At 42.0% G+C, this 24,709-nt stretch overlaps 1 protein-coding gene across 22 annotated transcripts in view; it reads right to left on the bottom strand.

Moving 5' to 3' along the window:
• The window catches only part of BAZ2B (bromodomain adjacent to zinc finger domain 2B), a 459,321-nt gene that overhangs the window by 177,582 nt on the left and 257,030 nt on the right, over window positions 1-24,709 (bottom strand). The window lies entirely within an intron of this gene.

Raw genomic sequence — 24,709 nt, 5'->3', positions numbered from 1 at the left:
CAAGAAGAATGTGGGGGAGGAAAACTTAGAAGTGTCAAATGAAAAGAGGAACAGTGAAGTATTTTACAGGAATAGGATCAGTTATTTATAATTCAGTTGTTTTTTTTTCCAGGGTTTTCACATAGCTCCCATCTGTCCCTGATTTCGAGGGACTGTCCCTGATTTGGAGCAATGTCCCTCTTTCCCCCTTATTTTGGTCTGCTCCATATAGTTGTATATAAAATGCACTTTTTATCTTTCAAAAAGTGTTTCCCAGCATTAAACCTTTCATCCAAATTCTAAATTGCTCCATTTGTACATTTGAAAAGCCAATATAAAAGAATAGTAGTGTTAAAAAAAAAAGCCCTAGTGGATTTAAGCTCCCTAGCGGTGATCCCGAGTCTGGCTCGGACTGGGATTTCAGTACCACGAGCGGTAACCCCGAGCCAGACTCGGGATCACATCGCTGGATACAGGGAGGACACAGGGAGAAGCTACTTACCTTGTCCCCTGGATCCAGCAATGTCCTCCGCGCTGTGTGATCGAGCTGTCCTCCGTTTGATTCACACAGTGACCGAGTGCCGCCGAGCTCCATTCCCTGCGACGTTACGATGCACGGGAGCGGTGATCGGCGCCAAATTCAAAAAAGTAAAAAGACAGAAAATACACACAGTACTGTAATCTTACAGATTACAGTACTGTATTAAAAAATTACACCTTCCCTTTTTCCCTAGTGGTCTGTGCAGTGCCCTGCATGCACTTTTATATTATAAATACAGTTTTTTCTGCCTGGAATTTGGAGATTGTCCATAGCAACCAAAAAGTGTCCCTTTATGTCAAAAATGATTTTGGACCAACTAGAAAACTGTGATAATAAATTAGAATCACTTGTAGAATTGAGCGATAGTGATTTGTGGGGAAATTCGTCATCAAACACTAAATCTAATGACAGCGACAATTCTGCAAATGAGCAAATTTTAGTGTTTTTGGATTTGATTACATTATTGAATAATTTTTATTATTATTTATTATCATTATTTATTATATTATAAACGTTATCATACCCGGGATGTCTGCTAGACTCTGGTTTAAACAGATTTAAGAGAGTTATTCCTAAGAATTACAGGACTACAATATAAAACGCCAAATTTCCATGCAAAATAATTGTACCGCTTTCAGCACCTAAAACCAGAACTAATCATACTGCCAGGGAGGTTAATGAACTTTTTTTTTGGTTAATTCTCCTTTAAGGGAGTGTGGCAGGGGGCGTGTCCTATGCCTACCTATGTTTGCTAGTAGGCGTCCCTCATTCCCATCTTGAAATGTTGGAAGGTATGTTTTCACGCTGGTGGATAGAAGCACAAGCCTGTAGTTATGGATTAGATCTTGATGTAACAGTATACAGGACATATCAAATGCCAGGGGCTGTTCTACTAAAGTACGACTTTTTTGGGTCGACTGGTCCTTTACATATAAGGCTGATGACACACAAGCAATTTTTTTTTTCAGATAATTTTCTGATACAAATAGCCAATGCCAGCTATTAGTGGTGATTTGTAGCTAGAAATGTAATTACTATAGTCACTAGTGATTCGCAACAGCATTGGGTTGTGTTCTGCTATAAATCGCTCTCCTTCAGCAATTAGTAGCTAAGCATAGCGATCGCTATAACATTTCATAAAAAAGCATTAAAGGCTCGTTCACCAATGCCTCAATACCGATGTTTAGGTGGCATTTAAACAGTGTTTTTAAAGCCTCTTAACTACCCTTCAATGCCTGCCAAGAATATTACAATGGGCACCACACAGTGCAGTAAACATTGGTGATACTTCTGTGCTGTGTTAAAAATTGAGCAGCATGTTGCTTTCAGGAGGCATTGCCACTTGTCATCCACCTCCATCAATTTCAATGGTAGCGCCATAAACGTGCCTTAACTGTGCCGAAAGCATTTACGGCATGTTAGCGAAGCATTTATAAAGTGTTAGCTGGGCGCTGGGGGAAAGACACTGGAGGTTCCTGTATCCCAGAACGCACTCATAGCTCCCAACTGTCCCTGATTTTGGGGAACTGTCTCTGATTTGGAACAGATTTGGGGTAATCGCTGTGCCCATGTGTCATCAGCCTAAATTTAGGAGCATAAGTGTGCGCAGCCTATTGCATTAGGGTGTGCACCCCAAAGCTCAAACACATATGGGTGTGTATGTATGTTTATATCGACTGATGGTGTCAGTAGAGCAGTGGATGGTGTCAGCAGGGCAGAGATTGGTGTCAGTAGTTTCTATTTTTATTATTTTACTTTGTATTATATTTTATATGTATTTTTATCTTTTTTATTTTTTAGAAGCCCTGTTTGGGGGCTTTGGTGAAATATCAGAGGCCAAAACAGGGGGAATGTGCACCACATGGGGTTATTAGGGTGTGCCCAGGCACACCTGGCCCACCCTGTGTGCACGCCTATGTTTAGGAGGAATAGAAATATTTACATAGTACATTTATTTACAGATATTTGTATGTCAGCCCTATAAGAGGGACAGCTGTAAAAAAAAAAGGAAACGGTCGTGTTCAGTGCCAAAGGAGGCACTGTTTTTCCAAAGGGACATTTTGATAGATGCCAGAAAAGTGGGTTTGACTGAAAACAAATGTGTGCCTATGGGAGCGCTCATGGCTGTTCAGATTTATTATGCCTTGTTAGACTAGACTCACAACCCTATAAATAGACTTTACCGTGCCTCCAATATATTAGAGTCACATACACCCCAGTTCATAAATATTATCATGTGATAGGACTATTACAGGCTTTATACCAAGGCTGCTTTTTTCTACCCAGACTGGAAATGGCAAGATCAACAACGGTATCAACTTGCTAATTTCAAAACTGAGTAAGGGCCCAATGTGCATAGTGTTGGGCAGCCTATTCCTTTTAAATGATCTATCAATGCAGCCTTACTCAAAAAAGGTCCCCTGCGATTTTTCAAAATCCATAATGCACAGATGCACTGTGGTGCTCTGTAGATGTATGTTGGGGTGCTATTGACAAAGAATTCAGCACATTACGGGACGTTTCCATAATGCATGTTTTGAAATTATTATTATTATTATAATACATGAGTTATATAGTGCCAACAGTTTACGCAGCGCTTTACAATGTATGGGGGGACAACACAAATACAGTACAGTTCAATACAAAAGGTACAGGAGGGCTCTGCTCGTAGAGCTTACATTCTAAAGGGAGGAAGTGGTACAAAAGGTAATAGCTGCAGAGGATGATTGGATGGGGTTGGCTGTGGTGTAACTAAACGCTAAGGTCTGATTTACACCTAAGCATTTTTTTTTATTGCTTGAAGCTCTAAAATGCTTAATATCCAAAATCCCAGGTATGTCAATCGGGGCTGTTCACATATGAATGCTCAGGCACCAGTAGCTTATTACAAAAGATACATTAGCTACTTTTTAGGCAGAATTTTTTGTATTTATTTTTTATATTTGCCCCATAGACTTGAACTGAAATTATACAAATGGAGTGTTTTTACACATTATTTCAGGTATTTTTAGTCCATTGGCTGAAAAAAAAATCCTGAAGCTTGAATACACAAGAAAAACACCTAAATGCACTTCTAAAAGATGTATTTCAAACGTTTGTCTAGTTCCAGCTCATCCTGTTATATTACATATAATATGTTATAAAGGAACCCAACAGGGAGAGTGTGAACCCATTATTATGGCCACAGCAGATGTGCAGACACAGAAACTCAAGAGCATGGTGATATTTCATTATTAGAAATATTAGAAAGTGATGGTTTAACTGTTGAGCATCTACCAAGAACTTACAAGTCGGTCTTGGGTAGATTTACCTTTTAAGATATTATTTCAATCATTTTGTACTGCTTATCTATAGTATAACATCAACCAGTCAGAACTTTTTATTTATTGCAAACAAGACAGAGTTTGGTTTTTATAGGTAGAACAACTATTAAAATACAAGTTTAAGTGATTTGTTTTTGTAGCAAAGTAGTGGTGGCGACTGCTCGTTCCTGTATCTTAAAATGTTCTTGTGAAATTTGAAAGTGAAATTGAAAGTTTGTTTTTGCCTATGGTAAATGGTGTTGCAAGGGTATGCGATTCAAAGTTTTAGCACTGAGAGAGGTACCACATATATTTCGAAGGTATGCTATCATGGTTGCCAACACTAGCTTTAGTCTCACAGGGCAGAGCACCCTGCCAAGATCCTGACTTTGCTCAACCTGCCACAGCTGTGATACATCTAACATGCTGGATTATTCTACAGCAGCGTTCTCCAAATTTTTCAAAGGGTCAGTTTACTGTTCTTTAGACTTTAGGGGGGGCCCCGATTTTGGGCAGTAGGCGTAGGTTGGGGTGGTTGCCAATTTTTTGTACTTTTGGATGAAATGGGTGCAGGGACACACTGGATGCCTTTGCTGCCATTGTGCTTTTCCTGGACATCCCTGTGCCTTTAAGGAGGGATGGGCTCCCTCCAGGCATACCTGCCCTTATGGTTCACATCTTAGCATTTTTGCGGCATGGCAGTCCATTCAAATAAATGGGCTACTGTGCCTCTGTTTATGCAAAAAAAGAAAAGCATGCACCTTTTCCCCAAAAATTTTTTGACCATGTAATTTCCCTGTGGTTCCTACACCTGCAAATGTGCTGGACGCTGAGATGCGTGAAGTTGCTAGTCAGAATGAATGGCAGTCCCGCGTGTCTCCTAAGAGCAGCGCAATTTGCCTGCAGGAGATTGCAAGTGCGAAACAGATGCCATTCCTGCACCCACAGCCACATGCATAGGTGTAAACCTTGTGCTAATCTATAGATTATTATATAGACTTTTACTATGGAGGCTCTGTAAATTTTGTTAGAAAGGCATTGGCACTGTAGCTTACATATATATTTGCAAATGTGTGCAAACAAAACCCTCTGTTTTTAACGTAAACTGCTAGGGCCAATTTGGTTGTTTTGCAGGCTGGCTGGTAAGTGTGCTGGGAATTTAGGAATTGGATTACTCTACAGAAGGGGTCTCCAAATTTTTCAAACAAAGGGGCAGTTTACTGTTCTTCAGACTTTAGGGGAGCATGGATTGAGGCCAATGGGGGTAGAAAATGTCCCAGGCCCAGCATCAGTGAGAATAAACATTGCCTCGGGGGTTGGTGGTTAGTAGGAGGAGGAATAATACCCCATGGTTGGTGTCAATGGGAGGTATAGTGCCCCATCATTGATATTAGTTGGATGAATAGTGCCCTATGATTAGTGGAAGAAATTATGCCCTACTGGTGTCAGTGGGAGAAATAGTCCCCCAAGGAACGGATAAATGCTAGCATAGGGCTGCAGTTTGGAGGCCACTGCTCAACAGGAACATATGGAGAAACAAATATAGGCTGGGTCACACTTCAACTTATCACATAGCCAGTCCAGCTCTAAATCATTTACAGCCAAGCTGGACATGTAGAACATGTCTCCTTCCTGGTCCTTGAGTTATTTATTTATTTTTTTAATTAAAACTATTGGTGTCCTCTTCTAATTTTGGGTGGGCTTGCCATTTAACAAAAAAGACAAGGATGTTATGAGAGAGTCAATGACCAATTTGATAATTCCGCAGACAACACAGCCGAGCTGTCAGTGGTACTGTGTCTTGGCTGAGCCTCTTTCACCTACAGATGGCTTGCCTGAGGTTAGCTTGCTTGTGTTATAGTAAGCTGATCAAGAGGTCACCAGAATAGCAGTGTGTCAAGTTTCCATCTATCCCTTGCAACACAAAAAAAAAGCCCACATCATTTTCAGGAATCCCCTAAGGATGATTTTCCTAGTCCTAAATATAATTAGGTGGGTAAGGTACAGTATATACCCATTCTATATAACTTAGAAGAAGGGTGCATTAGATCCTTTATTCATGAATTTATGACAGTAAACTTCAATAATTTAAAGTGCAGCCTTCATCAAAGTTACATGGTTCTGTGGCAGCTACACATGGGCTGGGTCTGCACCTTCCCATATGTGTGCCCATGTTATTCCCCTACAGGTGCCATATAGGTGCCCATTTATGAGTGATTATCAGACAACACAGCTCTTTGTATATCTAATTTGCAAGTGCCTGAAAAGCACCGTACGTTCCTGTACAACCATTGTGAGCTAGGGATAACAAGTGTCACAGGTTCCGAATTAAGGAATAAGTCTCTCTCTCATGATTAGAGAGTCACTTCCACCATTCAGAGATAACCACTTTAGGCTGTTGATACCAGTAATATATAAAAAAAAGTAAAAAAAATAATTAAAAAAGCAATATTAAAAGGGAACCCGTCGTATATGAACCCAACCCATCATATAAAAAAATAAAATAATGGAAGTATAAAGAGTATAAGTATAAAAAGCTAACTTTTTGTGGATTTGGATAGAGTGGTGAAGGGTTTCCCGTTATGAAGATTAATTCTCTCTGATTGTCTTATTTATCAATAATTATGTCATAAAAAATGATAAAAGTAAAGCTGGCCATAAAATGATAGTTATATTTTGTACAGATTTCTCCATCCACGCTATAAAGATGAACAAATCTCCCACTGCGGCTTTTTTGATTGGATGCAGCTGCTGTTTGGTCGACGATTTTCCAGCAAGCTCCTTCAATGACGGTTGATTGAATGATTGACTTTTGTTGAACAGAATGGGGCTGGCAGGGCCACCTACTGAGCAAATTTTGGTCAGTTCCTCAGAAACCAGTCTAAATTTGCACAGGGTATGGGGTATGGCCTACTTTAGGATAAATCCTAAATTTTGAAGTGCCACCAGAACAGGAATAGAGGGGAAATCTTCCAGTGGGGGGAAGTTCTTCCCATTACAACTAAAAGGGGATTTCATTGGAAAGATATCCTTACACTTCCCGTTGAGTCTACAGGGCAGGAAGTGATGGTAAATGAATGCTGTTTTAAGCCACCCCTACTTAAAAAAAAAATAAGATTTGGTTTTAGATAAACTTTAATGACAATCTAAATATAAGCACCAAAAGGCACTTGCACATACCTCTAGTTATGTTTAATGAGACCCCTCTTTCAGGTAAGAGCCGTCAAACCATAGTGTACATAGCAAAAATGTTTAGTTGGAGCCCCTAGTTGCAGCTTAATGACAGCCTCCCCTCTCCCAAATCTCAAAATACAACAACCTAGCTTTTGCAGCCATAAAAGAACTTTATGCATTGTATTGTTGGTGTTGGAGTTCCAAATGCATATGTTCTGTATGCCCAGGATAAAGACTCATGAAACTAGAGTTACGTGCATATTTTAGGTATTTGCATTTATTTTTAAGTAGTTTAAAATTTTATATGGCAGGATCTCTTTAAGCAAACCGGCATTTAAAAAGGTTGTAAAACATTACAGGACTTAGTTAAGAGGACAAAGAGAAATGAAAAGTAAGCCCTCACATCTATTTCTCTCATTTCAGTAAAGCAAAATTGTACTGGTTGCGGTTTTGTACCTCATTGCTGTGCTCTGCACTAATTTGTCCTTGTAACTGTTCTCTCGGTCTGTAAATTACATGACTTTTTTTAAGCAGCGTAGATTTAATAAGAGCAGGGGTTACACAACTGAACAAGATGACAATGTTGTTGACATTCCACTTTCAGTGAAAGCCAGGACTCCGAGACTACGAACCCATAAGACACAGTCAGTATATGTGGTTTACCAGCAGCGTGTGTGGTTAATTTTAAGGGTCTCAGTTTAAAGTGGAAGAATGCAATACAAAACCAAACCTCTTAAACCAAAACCCCAGAAGAAAAGTTGCTACGTTATACTGTATTTAAGATACAAGCTTTGACACTATGTATGCAAAGCAATTAATATTAGCATTAGGCAGAATACAAGATGGGATGTATTATTAATGCACTTTTCAGCATGTTTCCTTTGCTAACCTTCACATATATTGTATATATCTTTAAAGATATTATTTTTTCTTTTCTAGTTCACTGGTGATGCCATGAAGTTTGAAATTGCCATGGGCAGCTTATGTATATTCTGATACCCAGGTACACACTAGCAAATTGGAATGACCCTCGTTTAGACTTGTCATAGACCAAACATATTATCTTAGCTGGATTGCCAATGTAAGTAATAGTGCTCCAGTTTAGTGGTTAAGGAGTATCTGCTTTATGAGCACAGGGTCTGTTCAAGCTGAACCCAAGGGAAAATGCCAAACGCATAGTTGTATTACATGCATTATAAATTACTGGTTTAGCTGTCAAAAAGAGTAGTAATTCTGTTCAGCCATTCTTGTGATCAAGGCACCACTGCTAAGCAGCATTGACTGTTCCATGACCTCACTTTTTTGCACTATAGGTAAAGCAATACAGCTTGGTCAAAGGCATCCACCAGCCTGTGACTGGACACTGATGGAACAGAAAACACTAATGAAGTGACCCTGCTGCTCTCCTTGCCAACGGGAGTGTTTGAAAATTTTAAACTGACAATGCTGTACGAAGCAATAGAACCATGAATGGTTTCGATTGTAACTGCCAGCTTAAAGTGGTTGTAAACCCTTACAGACCACTTTTTGCTACAGTTAAGGCTATAATAAGGCTTACATGTAGATACCCAGGATATCTCCTAAACCTGCATGGTTAACGAGATATCCCCTATATTTGCATGTGCCGACGTAATCGGCACATGTGCACTGAAGCAATGGCATGTATGTACCATTTGCTTCAGTGAGTGTGACGTCACTGGTGGCTCCCACGCACATGCGCAGGAGTGACATCATCGCGGCTCTGGCCAATCACAGCGCCGGAGCCGAGATACCCAGAAGTAACCCCCCTGGAGTGAAGTCGGCCGCCGTAGTGGTGTACGGGCACAGCAGCGAGGGCTCGGATCTAATGAGCTGGTATACATATTAGCTCATTATACCTTTGTCTTGCAGGTGTTAGTTTGAAAAAAAAAAGAGTGTTTACAACCACTTTAAGGCCTACTGTGCAAAGGATTACAGTAGGCCGATATTAAGACATATTCTGGTACTTATGTTGGGTGTATGTAAAATATAGTTAGGGCAGGCTTAACACTACCCCACTACAGGCATACCCCACTTTTAAGTACACAATGGGGTTTATTTATTAAAGCTGAAAAGTGCAAAATCAGGCTCACTTCTGCATAGAAACCAATGAGCTTCTAACCCCAGCTTGTTCAATTAAGCTTTGGTAATAAAATCTGGAAGCTCATTGGTTTCTATGCAGAAGTGAGACTGATTTTGCACTTTTTAGCTTTAGTAAATAAACCCCATTGTGTACTTAAAAGTGGGGTATGCCTGTACGCTTTGGCTGCAGTACAGCTGCAGAGCAGTGTACCCGCGTGCTCGGTGCAGGTTAGCTGCGCTTTGCCATAGACTTCTATTATGTCTTGTGGTTTTGATGCATTTTCTGGAAGCGCACCAAAAGTCACTTGGGCCAAAGTACACTGAGGCAGTATGAAGATTTTCTAATAAACATTTAACTGTCTTACAACATGTCTGCCTGAAATGTCAGTGTTGGGTAACTGGCAATGTATGCAAGGGGCAGTCTATTCAAAACTGAAATATCAGTTTTGAGTAAATGATGAAATCTGGTTGATTCAACCATGGATTCCTCTTAAAAGCAGTGTTGCCTGAGACAGAATCTAAAATACTTGCCCACTTGAGCAGTAGCACCCCAGATCTGAGAGTCCCAAACCCTACTGTCTCCTAAGCTACACTATTGGCTGGTATCTCCTTCTACCTGGAGAGAGGTGGCTTTTCATTTCTGAAAGATTGGGGACTGCGCTTGCCTAAATTTGGGCAGATTTGGTCCTCGGTTTGTTTAGAATTTTAACAAAACTTAAATGCTGCTTCAAGGGAAACTATAGTGCCTGTATGTAAATCTGTAGATTCTAAGAATGGGGAGGTGGGCAATGAAACTCTTGTGCATATCTTCAGTGGCTGCCCATTAGCCAATGAGTGACAGGGGGACTAAGCAGGCTTGAGCCTAGATGTGTCATTATTAGATGAAGGCACTGTGTCAGGTAAGTATGCCCCAATGTGCAAGTATGCTGTGTATATTTTAGCCGCACTAGGGTCGTCAATTTGAATCCCAACCTTGACACTACCAGCCTGGAGTTTGCATGTTCTCCCTGTGCATGGGTTTCCTCCAGGTACTCCGATTTCCTCCCACACTCCAAAAACATGCTGGTATGTTAATTGCTTCCTGTATAAATTGGCCTTAGTTTGTGGATGAATGTGAGTTAGGAACCTTAGATTATAAACTCCCTAAGGGCAAGGACTGATGTGAATGTACAATATACAGTATATGTAAAGCGCTGTGCAAATTGATGGTGCTATGTAAGTACCTGTAATAAAATATTTTTATATTATGGCATTATCCCTCGCAGTAAGCTTTAGTTTCCCTTTAATACACTATTTGGGATGTTCCTAAAAAACATTCTGCTCTTGCATTGATAAATGTGATAGTTAGCTCACCCACCTCTCTAATAATAAAGCATAAAGGTAATCCTGTATACTGTACTTCTTTTAGTGCAAATTACCTCCTCCCCCACTAGCACCACTCCATCTCCATCAGAGAAAATAAACCTTTTCAGTATTTCAGACAGGATAAGCCCAGTAACGTCATGCATTGCCAGTGCTATTCCGCACAAGCTTTAACTTTGTTCCACTCACATTTCAAATGAATATTATTAAGTCCAAGTGTGCACAGCTGTCAAGGTCAATGGAAATATACCATTCTGGGCCAAACAAAATGTCATTTGTATGCAGCAATCTGAAGTTGACAGAGAGGTGGATGGTGCTTATCAGGATGGGGCAACGTGACATCATTTTTGAGTAAGCGCAGAGCTGACCTCTATGTGCCTGTATTTCTGATCTGTGGCTACGCTGTTTTTTAAGTCAGACATTATTTTGTTCTCCTAAAGTGGATCTGTTGCCTAAGCACAACAGTATGGCGCGTTTGGTAATCAGAAAGGGACGCTAGTATTGAATTTAAATATATTAAATTAATTATATTAAAATATATAAAAATGTGCATCCTGTATGAATTCTCATATTCACCATATCTGATTGGGTGATTTGATTCAACTGACCCTTTCATAGTAGCAAAACATCCTTATAGAAGGTGCCCTGCAGGAGAACATCTCTTATACTCACCCCTCCTGTATCTACTAACTACGGTACCTATCTTTCCAGTGCTGTGGCTTCTTTCAATTTCTTAGGCATTTGACACTTCCTGGGGTGTCAGATGCCTGTGTTCCTGCTGCATGCTGTGGTTTCGTTTTCTGGCCCCTAAATATTTACAGGGCCCCACAGTGACATAGGGATCAGAGCAGTCCTTTGCCAACCCTAATTCCCCTAGAGAAAGCCTTAATTTTCAGATCTTGGGGAACCATTGATAAAACCAAATCATCAGGGATTAGTGAAAAAATGCCCCTTACAGTGGGGTTAAAAAGGTCACTTTTGCAGGCAGCTAAGAAGATTATTGGTGTCATGCTGCTGGCTACCAAATGGTGTAGGTCCTGGAAAAATGCAGGCACCATCAGATGGGAGACCAATCAGCTACTGCTCAAGAAGCCCCTAGCAACATCTGGAGGAACCTTATGGTTCATCAGAACTCTGGTTGAGAATGGTTGGGTCAGTGAATAAAACCACATGGTGTGCATGATGGGGAACACAGACATCCAAACCTCCTGGAAGTGCCCAAAGCACCCAAAGAGGATAATGAAGCTCATAGTCCTGGAATGGATTGGAGGTAGGAGACCACAAAGGTGAGTATACCACCTCTTCTTTGATAGAGCACCTCGTTTTGTGCTAGATGTCACCAAGACAGGAAGCAAGGGGAACAGACAAGAATAAACACCTTACAGATGATATAAACCTTCCATGTTCTGTGTGAGACTAAATATTTAAATCCTGTTTTGGCTGGGATTCCACTTTAATGTGTGTAGTTATCACATCTAAATAAACAAGTGAAGGCAAACAATGCATTCCAACAAGCTGTTCTTCCCTGTTACTACTTTTGAAGAAAATCTAACTTCGAAGGTTGATGTATAACAATACAAAAGCCCACCACACTTATATAATTGGATTAGTTTAGATCTGTCAATCTAGTACAAAAGCAGACACTTGATGCATGAATTAATGGATATATAACAAAGGGAATTCACATAAATACATTTTCTTCCCCTTTCTACACTCGCTGATAGCATCAGAAGGAGAGAAAATGAAGTAAACTATCATAAGCTGTTCATTGTTTCTCTAAGCCCTTGTACACACAGTCTGGACATTCCGACGGAAAATGTCTGATCGGACCGTGTTGTCAGATAATCCGTCCGTGTGTGGGCTCCATCGGACTGTTTCTGTCGGAATATCCGACCGACAACGTTTTAGAGCTGGGCTATAAAATTTTCCGACAACATGATCCGATCGGACTTTGTCCGATCGTTTGTAGAGAATTCCGATCGGACAAAGTGCCACGCATGCTCAGATCAAATTCCTAGACCAAAGCTATTGGCTACTAGCCTGAACGTAGTCCCGTCGTAACGAAATAACGTCATCGCGTTACGAACAATCGGATTTTCCGACAACTTTGTCCGACCGTGTGTATACAACACAAGTTTCCGACAAAATCAATCAGACAAAATCAGACGGATTTTGTTGTCGGAATGTCCAACCATGTGTACAAGGGCTTATAGGGCCGAGATTGTTGCCCACAAGGTAAGTAAATAAGAAACTCCTTAAATAGGACTTATGGGGTCAATTTACAATGGACGAGCAGATTCTGGCATTATTCATCCCAGAAGATTGAGAGCTATCTGTGGTGAAGAAGGTGTAATGCAGGGATAGTTTTGAATTCAATGATTATGGGCCTGTACAGATGGCTTTAATTCCCATCAAGCATGTTTTGTATCCCATACAGGTATCATCTCTCACACCTGAAACAAAATAAGAGTCACTCTGAGTGGTGCTCAGCCATTCATAGGCAGCTTTGTATTCCATGAATGATTCTGATTGGCTGAGGCAGAGAGGGGGGCTGATGACATCATGCTCTCTGACGCCATGTACAGTTGTGTTTAGAGACACTAAAGTTTGTTTCATCCAAATAAACTATTTAAAGTGAAAGGAAACATGGAGATCAGCTTTAAGCCTGACCTTTTTTTATTTCTAGGAACCTGATGGGACTCCATTTAATTTTTGTTGCCTGAAGTTGGACTTTAATGTAAAAAAAATCAGAAGTGGTATTTTAAAGACTAAGCTCCCTAAGAAATACTATTCCAATACATATTCTTTCAACTTAATATACAGTAAGTACTTCATGTAGAATTTTTCATTTTGGGACATAATGTGAAAAGTTAAAACTTCTGATGTCAGTGTCCCAGCAGAAATGTGTTTTCATTTTTAAGTGTGTCCCTGGAACAGGAAGTCAATGTGAATCTCTCAGAGAGAAGGACACAAACAGCAATAATTTACTTTTCCTAGGACAGTGACTCAACATTATTGAATCCAGTGGATTGTCTTCAGAAAGGAGACCTCAATGGTAGCCCCCATGTTCTTCTCTGGAAAGGAGGTTTCCATTAAGACCCCTTTCACAGTGGGGCGCTTTGCAGGAGCTACAGCACTAAAAATAGCACCTGCAAAGTGCCCTGAAAGAGCCGCTGCTGTGTCTCCATTGTGAAAGCCCCAAGTGCTTTCACACTAGAGTGGTGCGCTGGCAGGATGCTTAAAAAAGTCCTGCTAGCAGCATCTTTGGAGCAGTGAAGGAGCGGTGTATACACTCACTGAAATCAATGGGGCAGCGTGGTTATACCGCCAGCATAGGCTTTGCAGTGGTTTTAACCCTTTCTCGGCCGCTAGCGGGGAGTAAAAGCACCCCGATAGCGGTTGAATAGCGCCATGTAATTGGCGTTGGCTAAAAATATCGGTGTTTTACCGCCGGCGCACCCACTGCCCCAGTGTGAAAGGGGCCTATAGGATAAATTCACTGAAACTATAGATGTACACACAATCTTTAAAATCTCACTAACATATTCATTTAATTTTAAAATAAATGTTCATTTATTTAAAAACTGCCACTTTTAATTAAAAGATTGCCTTCTTATCATGCCATGAAGGTCCTTGTTCAGACACTTCTTATGATAAGGTGACAATGTATTTTAATTTCTTCTAATGGTGCTCCTACTTTTTCACCCTGTTACTGTACGTCGACTTCCGATGCAGACCACGCGGGATGTTTCCGCACATATGCAGGCATGATTCACTGTTGTCACCTTCGAGAACTCTCCCTAAGAAAAGCCATGCAGCCAACATTGGAGTGCATGTAAGTAGAAAGTTGCTGCAAACATGCTGCAGGAAATTAGCAGCAATGAGATACAACAAAGAATTAAAAATGGGTAAATAGGATTTTAGTAAAAGTAATGACAGCCGTTTGTGATACAGTGCACAGAGCTGGTCACACTAAAGCCCTGTACACACGATCGGACATTCCGACGGGAAATGTTGCATGTGAGGTTGTTGGTGGACAATCCGACTGTGTGTATGCTCAATCGGACAATTGTTGTTGGACTTTCCACCAACAACTGTTGGCTAGCATGTTCTCATATTTTCCGCCAACAAATGTGTGTGCCAGACTTTCCGATCGTGTGTACACAAGTCCGGCGGACAAAAGTCCAAAGTACAAACAGGCATGCTTGGAAACAAGGATGAGCCAGAAGTGGTCAGTCTTGTAAACTAGCGTTCGTAATGTATAATTAACATTTATGACGTGGCAAATTATGAAATCTCGAAACACAGCGCACAATTCTCTTCTTCTTTAAAGGGATAATAATGAAGCTGCTTTGCTGGTGATACTGATGGAGTTATTGCAAACTAATTTTCAAAGGCTTTTTTTTCTTGTGATATCACAAATAATATTATGTTTTTTTATTTTTTTTATTTTGGGCAAGTTACCACAACACCATTATCCCGTAGTTTTTAAGAACAAAGATACAACTATGTATATGGTGCCCCTTGTCAATTTTACATTGTGTTTTTTAAAATGTAACTGCCTACTCCCAAACTGTCATTTGAAGTAAAACACATAACCAAGTATTATTCTACACTATTTTTTTTTTATTGTACATTAAAAAAAAAAAAAAAAAAAAAAAAAATTGGACATGCTATCTGCCAATAGAAAATAACCAAAAAGTGCATTCTATGGATCCAAAAAAATAGAAAATTCACCAAATCAAATCATTATTCAACCAAAAAAATAACGTCAAAGCAATAATTCCAAGGCCAATAATAAATAACATGCTATCACCTCCAATTCTGCAACATGTCTGGTTGACGAAACCGTTCAGAAACGAACTGAAAAGCACGAAATGAAAAGTGCAAAAAGAAAAGCATGAATCAACACTCAAACTTCTACTGACAAAGGGTGGCGCTAAAGAGCTTAAAAACCACGTAGCACGTCTAGTACGTCACTACTTTCGTAATTGTTGGCCAACATTTGTTTGACCATGTTTGAGCCAAGACCCTTCAGACAAAATCCCATGGTTTTGTTGGCGGAAAGTCCGATGGTGTGCACGAGGCTTTAGGATTCACATCACTTGACATCACCTTAACAGGTATAAGTTCCCTGAGACCTCTCTATACAGTGTATGTGCGTGTGATTGGAAAAACTTTGGTTTGGAGAGACACACTGCAATGCCAGCAATACTTATTTATCTAACAAAATAAAGAAAATCTATTTTAAGTAGCAGCTACATGAAAACGTGTACAATATTTTACCTATAAAATTATACTACATATAGCAAAACAGAAATTATGTTTATTTAAAGTACTGCAAAAAAAATACAAGTTCCTTACAAGGACAAGCGGCTCGCTGTGGCAGACAGAACTGAGCAGCAGCTGCTCTTTTTTTTGGGATCCTCATTAATCACAATTTATGGTGAAGGAAATAGCATTGTATTGAATGAATTGGTCTTTCACTGGTTTATAGACATTGTCATTGTTACTAGACCTCAATCGTATTCATATGCCTAGGGCAGCTCAGTAACTTGTAGCTAGGCTTTATCTTTCTTTCTTTCTTTTTTTTTTTTTTTCAACATGGCCATATGTTCGTAAAAATCTATGATGCTATAATGTGTGTATGTTTTATGAAGGTTGTTAACAGTACAAATATTATTATTTAGTAAATGATTACACTGATCTATACTCATTTCAGGCGTTTACATACATTATGGAGCTTGATTTCCTGCAGTGTTAATTTAGTAGACAAAAACATTTTCGTCAAAATTTTTGTCAGCAGCCTTTTTACAGTCAGTGACGATAACAAAAAAATACACCCCATTTTTATCCACTGACAAAAACTATGACAAAACTCAATTCCGTTTTTGTCAACGAATAAAATTAAGAAAAAAAAAATGTGATGGAGAAATGTTTACCCATGTGAACGGTTTTCGTGGAGCTCTGTCTGTGTAGAGCCTGTGAACGCTTCCGCTCCCAGTAAGCAAGCGAGTCTGTAGCATACTTAGCAGTTAGCACTGTGCAGCATTACAGGCCTCCTCAGATGACCGTCAAGAGCAGCACTGTGCATTACAGGCCTCTCGACGAGAGTCCCGACTGAGGACCATCCAGAGTAGAGCACTGTGAGTGTGTACATTACAGGCCTCCCCTCAGCCCACCGCCCAGAGCACTGTGTTCATTACAAGCCTCCGCAGACCACTGTCCAGAGCACTGTGTTCATTACAAGCCTCCGCAGACCACTGTCCAGAGCACTGTGTTCATTACAAGCCTCCGCAGACCACTATCCAGAGCACTGTGTTCAATACAAGACTCCGCAGACCACTGTCCAGAGCACTGTGTTCATTACAAGCCTCCGCAGACCACTGTCCAGAGCACTGTGTTCATTACAAGCCTCCGCAGACCACTGTCCAGAGCACTGTGTTCATTACAAGCCTCCGCAGACCACTGTCCAGAGCACTGTGTTCATTACAAGCCTCCGCAGACCACTATCCAGAGCACTGTGTTCAATACAAGACTCCGCAGATCACTGTCCAGAGCACTGTGTTCATTACAAGCCTCCGCAGACCACTGTCCAGAGCACTGTGTTCATTACAAGCCTCGGCAGACCACTATCCAGAGCACTGTGTTCATTACAAGAAGAGTCCCCAGACCGTCCAGAGCACTGTGTTTAATGCATTACAGGCCTCCTCAGACCATTGTCCAGAGCACTGTGCTGCATTACAGGTCTCCTCAGACCACTATCCAGAGCACTGTGCAGCATTACAGGTCTCCTCAGACCACTGTACAGAGCACTGTGAAGAATTACAGGTCTCCTCAGACCACTGTCCAGAGCACTGTGAATTACAGGCCTCCTCAAACCACCATCAAGTGCACTGTACAGCATTACAGGCCTTCTCAGTCTCCTGTCCAGAATTCTGTGAATTACAGGCCTCCTCAGACCACTATCCAGAGAACCTGTGCATTACCAGCTGCCTCAGTTAATAATCCAGAGCACTGTACATTACAGGCCTTCTCAGACCACCATCCAGAGCACTGTGAATTACAGGCCTCCTCAGACCATCATCCAGAGCGCTGTGCATTACAGGCCCCCCCAGACCACCGTCCAGAGCCCTGGGCATTACAGGTCTCCTCAGACCGTTATCCAGAGCAATGTGCATTACAGGCCTTCTCAGACCACCATCCAGAGCACTGTGAATTACAGGCCTCCTCAGACCACCGTCCAGAACACTGTGCATTACAGGCCCCCTCAGACCACCGTCCAGAACACTGTGCATTACAGGCCTCCTCAGACCACCGTCCAGAACACTGTGCATTACAGGGCTCCACAGACCACCACCCAGAGCACTGGAAATTAAAGGCTTCCTCAGACCACCGTCCAGAACACTGTGCATTACAGGCCCCCTCAGACCACCGTCCAGAACACTGTGCATTACAGGCCCCCTCAGACCACCGTCCAGAACACTGTGCATTACAGGCCTCCTCAGACCGCCGTCCAGAACACTGTGCATTACCAGCATCCTCAGACCACCATCCATTGCAGGCCTCCTCAAACCACCATACAGAGCACCGTGCAGCATTACAGATTACAATGACAAAATTAGAACTGGTTTCCTGGGCTTATTTAAACAAAAGCTTAGGTGCACTGTAAAATGTTGCGAAAATTTAAAGCTGAAAAGTGGTGAGGTGTCATCTATCTATGCACAATCGATGACTTCCACTCTACTATTCAAAGTACAGCACTGTCATTTACAGTAAGTCTGTTTTGTACAGGGCCCTGTCTCATGTGCTTGTAGGCATAGAGTGTGCAATACAGTATAGGCATCCCCTGCACAGTACTATATCCCTCCTATACAGTACAGCATACAATAGAGTTTAAAGTGTGAACATGCTGTGCTATTGCTGAATAATTAAAACACAGTAATGCATTAAAAGTGTGTACTACACAACTAAATCAATAAACTTAAATATTGATACAAAAAAGTGTATGTGTGCGTTTGTTACAGTCCATATATATCTGTGTAATCTGGTGAAAAGCACTTCAACCAAATGCAGAAGAAATGTGAAAGTTGAGACCTCCACCTAACAAACCCTTTAGGCATGCTCTCACCTCAACACACTGACCCTCACAATAAAGGTCAAATCACGCCTCCATGTGATCAATCAGATCCATATACCATCTGCTGGATTTTTCTCCAAGCAAGATCTTGCTCTTTTCCCTGGGAGTGGGACTTGGACTTGGACAATCATCAGCAGCTCAGGTGCTGAGAACGTGGATCCGGGCATATCCAATGCTAAGGCCATGTCTGCAGTCTGAAGCTCAATCCTTTGACCTGCACAGTTTAGCACCCATGAAGTCATCAGCCTGCACCTTGTGGCAACAGGAGTGGCATCCCCGGTGGACAGGCCACTATGCAGGCGGGCGGCTTTACTCTCTCTCCTCCAGTCAGTACAATCCCATTGTTAGACTGACAGTAATGTGCACTGCAGAAGGGCCTGGTTACCTCTTGGATAACCCTTTTCTTTCCCATCTTGCTAGGAATAAAAAAAAAGCCTGATATAAAGACCAATTTAGGTATTTACAATAGATTTATTTAAAAATAAACTAATAATGCTTAAAGCTCAGCTCTGGGAAATCTAAAAATTCAGCTTGTTTAGGTCTAGCGAAGAGTAAAAGGCATTTTACTCAGCCAACCCTCAGCTCCTCTGGCAGATGGCGCTCCCTTATGCTCCAGTGGTGGGCTGTCCCTTGGCATCCTCACATCTACTGCAGAGCTAAAGACCCTGCGCTGATCTAGATCGGTGGACGCCAACCTTTTGGACCTCACGGACCACTAAACTCACAATTTTGAATCTCATGAACCACTAACATGAATTTTACATGCCCTATACACACAGTGATCTAGCTCTCTGCCCCGATCCCCCCCCCCCCCTGCCTTACACAGACTTCTTATTGGATCTCACCTCCTTATTCAGCCCTGTGCTCAAGCTCTATGCTCCCTCCCACAGTCTGAGATCAGTGCTGTCATTGAAAATCCCCTCCTTCACTTCCCACTCTGCACTACTCCCAGTGCCTCCCTCTGAGTTCACAGGAGCAGGAACTACAGGGAAGACATCGGGTATCAATGCGCGCATTGAGAACAAAGCTGGAAACAACACTGGGCAGTATACATCCGCCCTAATGTTGATTTGTGGCAGAACCTGTGGGAACCACCAAAATTTCTCGTGGACCTTTAGTGGTCTGCAGACCACTGGTCTAGATGACTTCAAAACCTTAGACTGCTGGAGCATAATGCCGAAGACATTGCTGGGACTGGTCTAGGGGTGTTGTAGAAGTGGAGGATCTACTTTTCCATGCCGCTAGATGTAAATGAGTAGTTAACCCTTGCCGTGCAGGTGCAGCTCCACTGCAAGGGAGAATTTTCAAGTCTCCTGGAGTTTGACTTTAAATGTATATAGGTCATATTTTCAGATGTGCTTGGAGTTCAGCTTTAAAATAAATAAATGAAACTTTCATAGAACGGTAGTTAAAAATTGATTATGTCTAAAGGGTCAGATAATCCTCCTCCCACACCCACCACCCAGACCCCGACACCTCACATTGAAGTCTTGTAACCATATCCTCGGGTGACAGGCTTTGTGACAACCCACTCTGGCTATATTGCATCTGACATTATACAAGATTGGCCAACTCATTCAGACACCATCTACAGCACAAACAGCGAGCAGCAAACACATTTGTTTATGATATATCACTGGCAGTTTTGACATAACAATACAAAATAACAAAATCCATGTCCCGGTTGCCTTCAGACATTCGCTTTAGTGGTAGGACTTGTATTTTTGCTTGTCTCTGGCAAATTGCAAATCAGAACAGACGGTCGCCACCAAAATAATCCCTGCAGCAGTAATTAGTAAGGATGAATGGTAATTAGACATTAGACCAAATGTCTCTCTATCACTAGCCTTTTTGTCAGAGCAAAACCCATCGCCTACTGTGCTTTCCATCGCCATTCCGGAGAACCTGTGCCAAGTGCCACAAACATAGGCTTCAAATACTACACATTCCTCATTTCATCTGAGATATTGTCCTCGCAGTAGACATGTATAATCTCGCTTAAGCTTATTCAGGAAAGCACCGTAAAGAGCAATGATGAAGTGCCAAAGAGTAAGTCATATCGACTGATAAAATATTACTTTACTAGCCAAAGTGAAAAAATTCTAAAGGGTCTCCAAGGGTTATTGCAGTGTTTAAAGTGATCCTTCTCTTACTGAACAGTCCCCTCCTGTTCATATCCAGTTATGTTGGATCGTTTGATTTTGATTTTGGAAAGTAGATTTTTTTGTTTCAGAGTTGTTAGCACAGGTTTTTTTTTATTTTTTTACAAACCATGGATTTCAGTGGAGCAACATTTCAATCTTACTTAATTTAAGGCAATATGTAAGATTAAAGTCAAGTTTAGGGTTAGCTTCAGGTTATACTTGGGGTTTAGTTTTGAGGGACTCTAAGCCCTTGTACACACGGTCGGACATTTCGACAACCAAATCCATCGGATTTTGTCAGACGGATTTTGTCCGAAACTGGTGTTGCATACACACGGTCGGACAAAGTTGTCGGAAAATCCGATCGTTCAGAACGTGATGGCGTTATTTCGTTACGACGGGACTACGTTCAGGCTAGTAGCCAATAGCTTTGGTTTAGGAATTTGATCTGAGCATGCGTGGCCCTTTGTCCGATCGGAATTTTCTACAAACGATCGGACAAAGTCCAAAGTCAGCTCTAAAACTTTGTCGGTCTGATAATCCGACTGAAACAGTCTGATGGAGCCCACACACGGTCGGATTATCCGACAACAGGGTCCGATCGGACATCTTCCGTTGGAATGTCTAACCGTGTGTACAAGGGCTAAGGCCAGAAAGCTCATTCTTTTTTGTTTAAGGCTAGCTGGGTCCACGCTTGAGAATGCAGAGGCACACAGCAGGAGTTTCGGTGCATCTCCATTCACCGTTTCAAGTCCGATTTCAGCCTGAATTTTGGGCTGAATTTGGACCTGAAATGGACCAAAAGACACACATGACTCCTGTGCAATTCGCACCAGAGCCACTGCGGAGATGTGTGAACCAAGTCCATAGAGAGCTGATCACAATCTCCTGCTATGCGAATTGGAACCCGCATCCAATTAGCAATAGTGTGAACCCAGCCTTAGGTCACCAAGTTTTTAATTACAAGGGCCACATCGTATATTTTAGATATGTTCACCAGGCAAAAAAAAAACAGTTTTAAAATTTAATGAATACAATTTAATTGAATGAATACATGTTCCTTGAAATCTTTTTCTAATCAGCATAATATGATTTAGAACAAAGAAAAAAATTACAGGAAAACAAAGCAGAGATTCCAAATAAACTTGAGTTCATCAGAGTCCCCCCTCACATCACAGTACCTTCTTACATTACAGTCCCCCCTCACATCCGCGCCCCCATCCAAATCCCCTTACATGAGTCCCCAACATGAGTCCATCTTACTGTACATCAGAGGACACCACAGTTTGGAGATCCCTGGTTTAGGGAATTTTTAGAACTACTGTCAGTTTTTTCCTTTTAGAGAGATGTTCCTTCAATATCTGTCTCAAAACACAAGTGAAAGGGACAGGAAACAGGAAGTATCTCAAAATCCCGTTTTACACACTTTTCACCATTTGAAGATTTCCCTCTAGTCTTGTTGCGGTGATAATAATTGCAGGCTGCCCAAGAGAAATAAGTTGACTGACCCATCCACGCTAAACATTGGGGATGGACATATCTGCAGTGACGGTTATTGTATTGACAACCGTGGCTGTCAGAATACCAGAACAGTGACTTCATTTGATTGGATCCAGGCAATGTTCATCCGAGAATTATCTGCCTGGCTCCTTCAGAAAAACAGTGGTGCAGCCAGGGCCACTCACAGAATGGATTTTGATTGGCTGTGTATGGTCAGCTTATCTGCGGATAGACACCAAGGATTTTTGAAGCAGTAGACCTGTTTGTTATTGCAAATGAACTGATATGCTCGGTTAACTGTGGTGACAACGTAACCTTAAGCTACTTTAGGCTACATGGTAATGGAAAGCCTTGATTTGTCAAGTGATTGCCCAGTGGTGCAATCTTGTGTGATTAATTGGATCTCTCTGCTCACTAGTAGCGTGCCCACATGCTTTATTTTCTATACATACTGAACACAGAAGATTTAGCAATAGACTACAGCCAATTTTCACTTAGGTTGTAGCTAAGTATACATAAGTACGTATACAGTATATATACATAGGCTGTGATATGAAGGGTTTGTGATGTGAGGAGGAGGGCTGTGATGTCAGGAGGGGTCTGTAATTGCAAGGGGGGCTGTGATGTGAGGGAGGGGTCTGTAATTGCAAGGGGGCTGTGATGTAAGAAAGGGGAGCTGCGATGTGGGGGGCTGTGATGTGAGAAGTGGGAGCTATGATATGGGGGATCTGTTATGTAAGAGGGGGGGGCTGTGATGTGAGAGGGGGGGCTGTGATGTGAGAGGGGGGAGCTGTGGTATAGGGGGCTGTTATGTGAGAGGGGGAGCTGTAATATGGGTGGGCTATGATGTGAGAGGGGGGCTGTGATATTGTGGGCTGTGATATGAGGGGGGCGCTATGATATGGGGGCTGTGATGCGAGAGAAGGGTTGTGATATGGGGGGGCTGTGATGTAAGAAAGGGGAGCTGTGATGTAAGAAAGGGGAGCTGTGATGTGGGGGCTTTGATGTGAGAAGGAGGAGATATGATATGGGGGAGCTGTTATGTAAGAGGAGAAGCAGTGACGTAGGGAGCTGTGATGTGAGAGGGAGGAGCTGTGATAGGGTAGGCTGTGATGTGAGGGGGAGCTATGCTATTGGCGGGCTGTGATGTGAGATGGGGGGCTGTGATAGGGTGGGCTGCGATGTGAGGTGGAACTATGATATGGGCGAGTTGTGATGTGAGAGAAGGGCTGTGATAAGAGGGGGAGGGCTGTGATATGTGCTGGCTGTGATGTGAGAGGGGGGCTGTGATATGGGGGAGCTATGATATGGGCAGGCTGTGATGTGAGAGAAGGGCTGAGATATGAGGGGGCTGTTATGAAAGAGGGGGATCTGTGATATAGGGGGCTGTGATGTGAGAGGAAGGAGCTGTAATATGGTCAGGCTGCGATGTGAGAGGGGGGCTGTGATATGGGGGAGCTGTAATATGGGGGCTGTGATGTGAGGGGGGAGCTATGATATGGGGGGCTGTTGTATGAAGGGTTTGTGATGTGAGGAAGGAGGGCTGTGATTTCAGAAGGGGTGAGCCGTGATGTGGGGGGCTGTGATTGCAAGGGGGACTGTGATGTGAGGGTGGGGTCTGTGATTGCAAGGGGGACTGTGATGTAAGCGGGATGTAATGCTGGGGAGCTGTGAAGTGAAAGGGGGTTGTGATGTAAGGGGGACTGTAATGTAAGCGGGGATGTAATGTTGGGGAGCTGTGATGTGAAAGGGGGTTGTGATGTAAGGGGGCTGTGATGGGAAAAGGGGGACTGAGGACACTAATGTAAAGGGGGCTGTGACGTGAAAGACCCGAGTCATAGAAGAAAAATGAGATTCGTACCTCCGCAGGAAGAAAATGTTACAAACTGGACCTCGGTGAATTTTAATTCAGTATCCCTGTACTATATGCTGGAAGTTTTCTATCTGAGCTTTTAGGATGTGTTTACATTCAACACAGTCTAAATGAATGATAGAAGTTTCACAGCATAAACTCATTTTATGAAGCAGATGAAAACCTAAAGGGATGAGATTTTGTTTGCTAAAGCATTGTGCATCATAAACAATTGCCATGCTTTTTTTTATCCATCAAATCCTGTTGTCACCTATTTTTCTCCTGTTTTTGCATATCAATGCTGCTGCTTTCCTCAAGCCTCTTCTAGCTATTTCCTGTCTACATGCATAAGCTCCAGCATTGCTGCACATCATTACTCTGGATACGTTTTTTCGGCAGGGATAACGGTGGACAATGCATTAGTAATGTATGTCAGTGCAGCCACTTGTAGTCCCCACCAGTGCTGAATGTGACAGGGTGAAAAAACAGGAAGTGAATAAACAAGGACCTTCATGGCAGGACCAACAGGTATTATTTTCATGAAAACTGCAGATTAACAAATATTGAAAACAACTTTTGAGATTGCAACATGTTAAAGTGTAACTAAAGGCAAAA

The sequence above is a fragment of the Lithobates pipiens genome, unplaced genomic scaffold (assembly GCF_037356315.1).
Source record: "Lithobates pipiens isolate NorthernLeopardFrog02 unplaced genomic scaffold, aLitPip1_a1.2 Scaffold_22, whole genome shotgun sequence".
NCBI classification, from domain to species: Eukaryota; Metazoa; Chordata; class Amphibia; order Anura; family Ranidae; genus Lithobates; species Lithobates pipiens.
Note: the sequence above shows the minus strand (reverse complement) of the source record. Positions and strands in the feature narration are given on the sequence as shown.